The following is a 10,837-nucleotide window of genomic DNA, read 5'->3' as shown; positions in this document are numbered from 1 at the left end:
TAACACCCTTGACCTTCTGTTAACAACACGACCCGATTTTATTTCGAACATTACTTACTTACCATCCTTAAGCGATCACTCCCTTATCCATTTCAACATCAACATTTCACGCCCGAAATCAGACAAAAAGATCAAGACAATTCACGACTATAAGAAAGCTGACTTTGAATCAATTAACAACGAGCTCTGTATATTCCTTGATACTTTCCTGACTGATTTCGATAACCGCAGTGCTCAATTGAACTGGAATATGTTTGTTACTAAAATTCGTGAACTAACAAGAAAATTTATCCCTACCTACACTCTTTCCTGTAATGATAACGCTCCCTGGTACAACACCCACATTAAGCGCCTTTCAAACAAAAAGAAACGTTCGTACAGACTAGCCAAAACATCTGGAAACGCTCAAAGATGGGCAGCTTACAAACGCGCTACATATAACTACATAACAGCGCTTAAACAAGCTAAAGATTACTTTTTAAATAACACATTGCCTTCCATGCTAACTACTGATACGAAAAGGTTCTGGCGCACTATTAACCCAAAACATGTCGACGCCATAACCCTTGTTGATAGCACCGATACCGCAATTGCCCCTGCCGATTGCGCATCTGTATTAAATGACGTTTTTGCGCGTAACTTTTCTAAACATGCTCATGTAACACGCCCAACTACACTATCTTACGACTACGCCGCAATGCACCCTTTAATAATCGAACCCGTTGGCATAGAAAAAATAATCGCCTCATTGAAACTCTCATCCGCTCCTGGCTGTGACTTAATTAACGCTAAGTTTCTAAAAAACACTAGCACATATTGTTCCATTATTCTTGCAAAGATTTTCCAGCAATCACTTGACAATGGTTCACTGCCTGCTGATTGGAAGGTGGGGAAGGTGATTCCACTCTACAAAACAGGTACTAAACATTCCCCACTGAACTATCGGCCTATTTCCTTAACGAGTATACCATGCAAAATTATCGAGCATGTTCTGTCTTCTCATATTGCCAACTTCTTAGAATAAAACTCCTTTTTTTCTGAGTTTCAACACGGCTTCCGCAAAACATACTCATGTGACACCCAACTAGTATCATTCACGCATAAACTAAACCTATTGCTTGACCACTCTTCAGTTGCAGATCTAATTTTTTTGGACTTCGCAAAAGCGTTCGATAAAGTGTGCCATAGCTTATTAATCTACAAACTGCAACAACTAAACCTTGAGCCTAAAATTCTGTACTGGCTTGAAGTTTTCCTCACTAACCGTTCACAGTTCGTTTCAGCTAACGAAGTAACATCTAATCTGAGTCCTGTTTATTCAGGTGTACCACAAGGCTCCGTGCTTGGACCCCTACTATTTCTCATATATATTAACGACTTACCTTCCTGTGTTTCATCTCAAATTCACCTATTTGCTGACGACTGCGTAATTTACACCGAAATAACTCGCGACGAGGATGTTACCAGGCTTCAAGCTGACCTTAACGCCATTTCTGCATGGTGCAATTCATGGTTAATGGAACTAAACGTTAACAAGTGTAAATTCATGCGTGTATCTCGAACTACCAGTGAACCTCCTGTGTACTCCCTTAATAACACTCCATTAGAATTGGTAACAACTTACAAGTACCTTGGCCTTCACATCACCTCTGATCTTACTTGGAATACCCACATCACCCATATAATAAGTAACGCTAACAGAATGCTAGGTTACTTACGACGCAACTTTTCCAAAGCACCTTCTTCCTTAAAATTAATCCTCTATAAAACTCTAATACGACCTAAACTTGAGTACGCTGCTTCAATATGGGATCCAGGTCAAGTAAACCTAATACACTCACTGGAAATGGTTCAGAATAACTCTACTCGTTTCATTCTTTCTAACTATAATAGAACCGCGAGTATTAGTGCCATGAAATCTAGCCTTAACCTACCGTCCTTGTTATCACGTCGAAAATTGTTCCGTTTGTGCCTTTTTCATAAATTATTTCATCACCCGCTGCTACGCAACAAACTTATTTCTCCGCCTCCGTATGTATCACCCAGACTAGACCACATTCATAAGGTTGACATTTCATTTTGCAGTCCAACGCTTTTTTGCAGTCATTTGTACCACGCACTTCCAATGAGTGGAATCACCTCCCCGCCTCGATAGCCACTATCGCAGATGACCAATTATTCAAGAATGTCATAGCTAACACTGTATAACTAGGAACCTTTTTTTCATATTGTTCAACCTGTACTCACAAATGCCTTGGCTAACATTGTATATCTAGGTGCCATTTGTTAAATAGTTTTGTTTATACATATTTATATACATAATTTTCTGCACTAGTAACTCCTGTTTGTTGAATTTACCCGTTTTTGCTTGTAACCACTCCCCTCTATAATGCCGTAATGGCCCTGAGGGTATGATAAATAAAAAAATAAATAAATGTGCCTGTTATGGACCTTTACTACGCTGGGGCAATCAATTTCGCGAAACACCTTGGCGGAGGTAAACCAGCGCTGAGTCTTTTGGACTGGATCTCTCCCAACAAAGCTCGACAGAAATGTCACGGCGCGGTTGTCGTATCAACGCACACACGATAACTCTACGTCATCTATCGCGCTTGTGAGTGCCTCTGAAGCACCACTTCCTTTACATTTCAGTTCCTTTTCACTTTTCAGGCGGCTGTTTGGTAGACAATTCGCCCTCACCGTACCGATCGTCAAAATTACATCTTGTGATAGAGTGACCTGCAGCTTCAGGCTATTGAACAGATGGCAGCACGTTACCATATTTTGTATTTCAAGTTCATACTGTGCCAAATGTGGCACACACCGATTTCGGTTTCTCTGCTGTAGTTGCAGGCAAAATTGAGAAAACTAGTAACTGCCTTGAATTGGCGAGGCCAAAAAATATGCCAAAATAATTTTTCTACGTTTCTGCGGTCGAACTTTTCAGAGAAAAAAAAAACCAATTGCTCGTGTTTGCCCCCTCCGAGTTTCACGTCGCATCCCAAAATCTACTTCACCTCTGTTTTGCGTATCACTCAAGAGATGGCAGCACTTGCCCATAATAAGTGCGCATAACTACGAGATTTACTCTGACGGTATCACATTCTCAACTGGGAATCTCACACACGCGAAAAAGAATGGTAACCGGTATGTGCCAAATATGGGACGCCATGCAATAGAGGGTTAAAAGCGACGCTTTCCGCTACTCTTTCTATGTTCGTACTATAAGAGACTGGAATACTCTACCACCTGACACTTTCTGTATTTGTTCAAGTGATGATTTATTCCATGCTTTATGAGTGTAATTCTGAGCGTTCATTTATATGAGTTGTACCCTCCCTGCTATAATGCCTGAATGGCGAAGCAGGTACCCAATGAATAAAATGAATAAATAAAGAAATGTTTCATTGTCATGATTTTGTTTATATTGTTGCACCTTGTTAAGCAGCAATTACGAGCATTATGTGAAATCATGTGTGCAAGAAATGCAATGTTGAAGCAACTCTTGAGTTTAAACAAAGCAGTAGTAAGCATGAGTGTCTGCTATTTAAAGAAATCCTGCTCCAATAAGTGTTTGACATGTCTCGTTTGTTGCTATACGTTTCAATATGTGCTATACAGATTGCTGACGACATTTCAGTTGCTGTGTAACTCATGCTGCTCTTGCGTGTCACACATGAACAGACATCTTCAGCTTTGGAACAATGCATACTGCACAGTAAAATAGGCATTGCAAAGCAATATTCAACAATGCAAGATTGGTTGCCATTCACCTTGGAAATAACCTTTATTTAAAGAAAATTCCCTGGCGAGACAATATTCAGAAGCACAGTGAACAAAGCAAAGGAGTAACATAATGGCACATGGTTATTTGTCACTGCATGTGTATCTGTCATGCTCAACATAGACAAATCATGTGCTTTTCACTACTGCAGTATGCAGCATACTATGATTAGCCACATGTGAGCACACGCAATGTGTTATGTTGAAGTGCACGGCCTATTTACTTTCATGAAAATAAAAATAAAACATGTTACACCAGCACATGTCTCCGCCTCATTTGCCAGCGAATGCGCCGGCGCACACTTTGCAGGTAGGCAATGCGCAAATTTCTGAGCAGCCGAAACACACCAACTATGGATTCACGCACCGCACGGCCTCTTTGAAACAAAGCTCGAGAAGGCTGTACAGGGTGCGCCTGCGGTGGCACCTGTACTTGAAGCGGCACTTGTGCCTGGGCTGGCTCCTGTGCACTGTCGTCATGTGCGCCGTCGTCATCTGGGTCATCTGGCAGAGGCACGCCTGCTGCAAGGCAGAGGTTATGCAGCGCTGCACAAGCTGCAACAATAGTGGCTGCTTTCTGAGGCGAGTAGTGGAGCACCCGATACCTCTGCAGGCATCGGAAGCGGCTCTTGACGACTCCTATGCACCGCTCAACGGCATTTCGCATTGAGGCGTGTGCCTCATTATAGCGCCCCTCTGGCGTGAGGCGATTTGGGTGACCAGGCACAGGAGTCATAATCCATGGCTCTAGCGGGTACCCAGAGTTCCCTGTAAAGTATTGCACGTCAGTGAACGAACGTGGATACGTTAAGGCACAATGCAAGAACACAGTCTACGCCAGGGCCCTTTTACAACAGCAGCGGGTCTTGGATTTATTGTTGCAATATCTATCGAACATTGACCTTCCCAGAAAGTTCGACTCATTTTAAAGAAAAGCCCAATTTCACCTGTTGTCTCGGCTGCAAATCTCATTCTCGGGTTAAGTTGGACATGTAATATTTATTTCATACTCGTGGTTTTCTGCTCCGCTCATCCCATTTGCTTCTCCCTAAATGTACATCCTCCACTAAAACTAATTAGCTCTTCTCTCTTCAGAAGTGTTATTTTATAAAACACTTCTAAGGTCTACTCTCGAATATGCTGCCAATATCTGGGATCCTTACTCTACCTTTCGTACCTCTTCTCGTGAAGGTACCCGAACTCGAGCTACCCGTTTGATCCTTTCTAATCACTCCAGCACCACATGTCGCTGCAACAAAAAAAATTGCAGACATTGTGACACAAAGAAAAATAGCGCAACTTGCACTATTCTACAATATATACTACACCGATCACTAACGTTGATGCCGAAGGTTTCACGCACACGCTTATTCCTTCGTTCCAAGGACAGTGACCAGGAACCAGCTACCCGAGTCCATTGTCACCAACCCTTTTCCATCATACTTGAAAACTGCCATTTCGACGTGTTCTGTAGAATTACGCCCCTGCCTGTAACGCTCCACGTGGCATTCAGTGTATTGAAATTAATAAGTAAATAAACAGAATAACATGTCAGCTGTTGTATACATGCTGGTAAAAATATCTGCCTTCTAAGAGAGACATGTTTCTCTCGATAGTCGCTGCAGGTTCATTAGGTACTGCTGCATTCACAACACATTTCTAGCAAATCACGCTTTCTTAAAGCTTGCTAGGATGCAAAACTATTTGACTGTGTATGTTTTGCATGTGGAAGAAGCACTGCTACTTTAGGTGCACTTACCAAGCAAGACTTCTCCATGAAGTAACAGGCCACGAGTGAGGCGGCGGCGAAATGCAGAATGCCTCCAAACGAAATAATCGTGGCACGATCCCGGAAACCGTGGGTCAATTGCCAGGATATTCAGCTTTGCATCACACACCTCGTAAGGGAAAGCAAAGAGAAGGTGTCAATGCCACTGCAACAAATATCTGGCACAAACTTTTGCTTACAACACTACTTGCCAATCAGTTACTGTTCAGTCAGCCAACACAATTACAGAAAAGGCGATATCAACATACGCAGTAGGCAGTTGAACTAATCATCAGCATGATAACAATATCATCTTAACCTACAAATGCAATGTTGGCATGTGTACATGTGCTCATGTATGGCGTGCGGTCACAACACAATGTGCAAAATAATTCCTTTGGTTTCTTCCGTCCATATTGTACAAGACTCTGCTAGAGAGTGCCACCTGTGTTTTTTTCTTGTTTTTCCAGACAAAGTGCCTATTACAAGCGAAAGAACGCGGAAGTGGCAGTATGTGCCGTATTAACAGCTAGAGCAAATGGGTGTCCACACATTCTCATTCTCCCTCACACCATTTTCATTGATGGGATGCTCCTTTTCACGTTTACAGTCTGTTGGCCACAATGCTTTAGTTTTACGTCGAATAAGAATCACAAGGGCTCGTCTTCTGTTAGGATCGCTCGCAGACGAAGACTCCCTTCACTGCTACGGCGTCTATTCCGGTTTAAGTCGCGCGTAATGTGTTTACATTGTAGCATCGAAAAGGCTATTCAACTGTGATTAAAGAGCACTGAAAAAGTGCGGCCGGGTTCTATTGCCAAGATCAAAGTCGTCATTACACATACAACACAAACGCTACTTTCTCGAATAGGAACGCAAGTATTACCGGCAATTGATGAAAAATAACGAAACGAAGTTTTTTACAACGTGCACTCGCGCAATCACATATCGAAAATATTTGTCAATGAACAATACTCACGACCATGCAGTTGAGGGCGTAATACCCTTTACGGCTCCAGTACGATTCCGTTTCGCCGGGGCCGAGCTTCTTAGGGCGAACGATGGCTATCAGACTCCCGTCCACACATCCTAGAACTCCTGGAATTTTTCCACGGTTAAGAAAGCCTTCCTTGACGGCGGCTTTCTGTTGCGCCGTGGATGGGAATCTAACCCATCCTTTTTCTTTGCCCACAACCGTAATGGCCTTGGCGACGGCTGTAATGATCCGGCTGACCGAAGGCTGCGACAGTGCAATCGCTTCTTCATTCCCGACGCACTGTTGAAAGCTCCCGGTGGCAAAAAAACCGCAGCGCGCACAGCACTTTCATCGTAGTGTCGACACCACGAAATCTTTGAGGTCCGAGATGTCCTTCCAGCTCATCGCAAAGACGTCACACTATGTCTTTGGAGAGCCTAAAATGCCTTCGAAACTCTTCTTCGGCCATGCCGAACGCGTCGCGTCGTTGCCTCTCGTCGCGTCGTTGTCTTTCGGCACCCGCCAGCAACACAACCAAAGGAGCCGCCATTGCCGTCTCTGTCTCGTCTCGTCTAGGTGCCGGCTCGTCAGCTGGCGCGAGATTAGCCGGCAGCCACGGTTGCCCTAGCAACCCTCGACATCATGCTCGCCCCCGCGCGCGACCCTCGAGAGAACCACTTCTCCGCGGTTCCTCTCCTAGCAGGGAACCGGTTCCTTTCCAGAAGATTGGCAACCTGTGTGACGTCATCAAAATTTGTCGTCCCGCCCACCAGGGATGACGACAACGAAGCGCCGACCAATGGCAACAGCCAAAAGGAACCGGTTCCAAAAGGAACCGCTACAGAATACGGCCCCTGGTGCTTTTCTTTTGTTATTTCAGCGTCTGTGAACTTTTGTGTTTAGTATTTTTGTATAAGTCGCGCACCTTTCACTGTTGCTCATTTTTTGAGTGTTTATCGCACCACGTTTACGAAAAACCTTTGTTTTCAGAAACGAAGTCAATAAAGCGAGACCAAAGATCTGTTGTGTTGGAAATTGAATTTTTTTAGGTCCCGGCACATGCTGGTATAATATAAGTATGGGCAAGACTGCGTGCGTGCCAACGCATAGCCCACAACGCACCACAATCCAGCTCGCAAGCAATGCCAATGCGCGGCGTAGTGCGCTCGCGCGCACGATAAAAAACAAAAAAAAAACAGCGCGCTGCGTACAAAAAAAAATGTAAGCGGCGCGCTCGGCATGGGGGAAAAGGGGAAAGGGTGTGGAGTGGGTCGGCATAATAAAAACAAAAAAATGGCTGTGGCTTAGCTAAGGTTAAGCCCAGGATGCGAAGCATACTAGCCTTTATTTGTTGTTGTTGAACCACTGTTTAGCCTGGTGAACTGCTGTTGCTTGGCTATATTTGGTTCGGCTAGACGAAGAAACAACTCATGCGTTACTCTGCTTCGCCTTCAAGAGTGGAACGCGACAGCGTTCCCGTCGACCCGCCAAGGGGTGTAAGACAATGGGCTACAGCGCAGCGACTACGCGCCCCGCATTGGACGCGGTGAGCGTCGAGCAACGCAGCGTTCGGCGCGGCAACGAAATGTGCGCCTGAGCAAGCGACGCACGCCTGAGCCTTAGAAACAGCTCGTTTCTAAGGCAACACCGCATTCACTAGAGGCGCTTTTGTACCGCTTTGAAGCATCGTACTCGTGAAAAGCGTTTTGCCTGAATTTATTGTGTCTAGTGCACAGCCTGTACACTATCGGCTTAAAGGCTACTTGCGAGAGGTAGTCGACTCCCTTCGAATATTAAAAGCTCGGTTTTCCCTTCAGTACCTGAGCACAGTAACAAGAAAGAAACTTTACAAGGATTTAGTTGAAGTTATGATGCCAGTGCCATTTTACCGAATGAAATACTATGGAGGCCCAGGACAAGATGTTTTAAAAAGAGTTAAAAGGATGCCAGTGAGAGCAAGCGTAAAGTCGTTCTTCTTTAAATTGCATACATCTACCCTTCCGGTCAAAACATGGATAGCCGACAAAGGAATTTTTGTACCATGGACGACAAACTGTGCGCTATGTAACAAGCCGGAGACCATTGAGCACGCTTTCATTGAGTGCTGGGATGCAATTTTTTATTGGGAGGTCTTGCAAAGAACTCTTAAAAAGGAACTGCCGATAACAGCACAGGGTATACGTTTCCTGCCGGTAGACAGCCATCAGGGCTTTCCGTACGACATGATAATGCTCCTGGGCCTCCATAGTCTTTGGAAGACACGGATGGCGGTAACGCACGCCGATGTGAATGCGCGCATAGCACGAGAAAACTTTGTTGAAAGCATTATCTTCATACGTGAGATATATCGTGTACAGGCAGATCCGCCTGACTGGTTGGGTATTCTTGATGAATTAGTGAATTTCAAGAAATTTTAGCTTGTCACGTTGGTCCAAGTAGCCCAACGGGTTTTTATGTATGTATGTCATTTTGTGAATAAAGAAAAAAAAACTCGTTGCTCAGTGGTAGCGTCTCCGTCTCACACTCCGGAGACCCTGGTTCGATTCCCACCCAGCCCATCTTGCAAGAGTTGAGCCAAAGCCACCTAGAAACAAGCGCAGCTGCTTATATACCGCCGCGACGGCGCGAGTTGGAGCCCCGTTTCTCCTCTGTCGTGACGTCACGGTGTCACGTGGTCAGCCTTGAAGGCGACGCCGCGAGCGACGGCGCGAGTTGGAGCCCCGTTTCTCCTCTGTCGTGACGTCACGGTGTCACGTGGTATGGCATGGGGTCACTAAAGGTCATTGAAGGCGACACCGCCGCGCCTGAGGACCTGGGTTGAGCTCTAGTAATATGCTTCGCATAAAAGAAAAACATTTGGGAGAGGAGGCGCCGCGCGGATGCTGTTCCTGTTATTATGACAACGTAAACAATCGTGTGCGCTGCGATTTTGCTTCTGCGTCGCCCTACTGTTAGGACCGTAACTGAAGGGGACCTTGGCGCTAGCGTCGAAGCGCGTCTGCTCGAAAACAGCCAATGGCTGCCATACGGAGATTCATCCCTGTGCCTTACCTGCCTATTCTTTGTGTTGTTTTGCCGTTGACTGCACAGCAATGTCTCATATATGTGATTCGTGTTCTGACGCTATACCGGATTATGGGAAATGTTTGACATGCTGTACTTGTAATACGTTCTTTCACTTAGGAAAGTGTTGCTATGCCATTGCTGAAGGCACGTTTGCAAAGATGTCGTCCGTGAAACGCGAAACGTGGCACTGTCCCGCTTGCAAAAGCGGCACGGGAAGCCAGTCTTCTGGAGGCGTAGGTCAGGCGGACAGTACTATCGCGCAGCAGTTGAAGTCTGAACGAGAGGCTTGACAAGCTGTGCACAACTGTCAGTACACTTGCTCTGCAAGTGGGTGAGCTGTCGACTTTTGGGGAGGCCTGCGCTAGAATTTCAGATGCTGTTGAGGAAATGCAGAGATCTGTTGATTTTCTCTCCGCTAAATATGACTCTGTAACATCCTTCGTTGAATCTACCAATTCGCAAATAACATAGCTTCGTACCCAGGTTGTCTCTCTGTCGTCGACGGTGGCTACCCCGGTGGAGCAACTGGCCAGAGCAAATGCAGGGTTGAATGACTTGGAACAATACGGTCGCAGATGCAATTTTCAAATTCACGGCCTTCCTACTAAATCTTATGAAGATTTGACTTTATTCATTTCGGAAATTGCAATGAAATTGAAAATATCTGATTTCAAACCAGCTGACGTTGCCGCCGTACACCGTTTGCACAGTCAAGACATGACCCCGCCCGCTATTCTGGTCCAGTTGCAGAGCTTTGCTGCGAAGCAGAAACGGTTCGAGGAATGCGGAGCTCTGTCTGGTCTAGCGCAGTTGGGAGTGCTTCCGCGCCTGTATTTGAATTATAATTTAACTCGTGAGAACCGAGAGCTCTTTCGCTGGCACGGTTAAAGATCAAGGAATAAACATAAATTTTTCTGGACAAAAAGCGGCAGAATTTTTGCAAAGAAATCAGAAGGGGCGTCGCTGCTCAAAATAGCTAGGAAGTCCCATGTTGATAAAATTGTTTGAATATGATCAGTTGCGACTTTGTTGTCCCTACTAACCTTTCTGAAGCTAAAAAAATTTTATGTGAGCCACAAAGAAATGCATTTCGTATAAGCCATGTCAATATACGTAGCATTAAGAAACATTGGGACCAGTTCGTCGCTGCAACCTCAAGTGTCCTCTCTTTGTTTGATGTTTTCGTCTTGACAGAAGTAAACATGTTGCTGGAATGTACTGTGCAATATACTCTGCCAGACTAT

General features: G+C 45.0%; 1 long non-coding RNA gene across 1 annotated transcript; it reads right to left on the bottom strand.

Annotated features, from left to right (window-relative positions):
* Nucleotides 1–4,959: 4,959 nt before the first annotated feature.
* Nucleotides 4,960–7,285, bottom strand: LOC126529696 (uncharacterized). The gene is made up of 3 exons (XR_011890232.1): nt 6,531–7,285; nt 5,543–5,681; nt 4,960–5,032 (listed from the first exon to the last, which is right to left on the bottom strand). It is a non-coding gene; the product is annotated as an uncharacterized lncRNA (long non-coding RNA).
* Nucleotides 7,286–10,837: the final 3,552 nt, after the last annotated feature.

The sequence above is a fragment of the Dermacentor andersoni genome, chromosome 9 (genome assembly GCF_023375885.2).
Source record: "Dermacentor andersoni chromosome 9, qqDerAnde1_hic_scaffold, whole genome shotgun sequence".
Taxonomy (NCBI): Eukaryota; Metazoa; Arthropoda; class Arachnida; order Ixodida; family Ixodidae; genus Dermacentor; species Dermacentor andersoni.
This window is presented reverse-complemented; position numbering and strand designations above follow the sequence as displayed.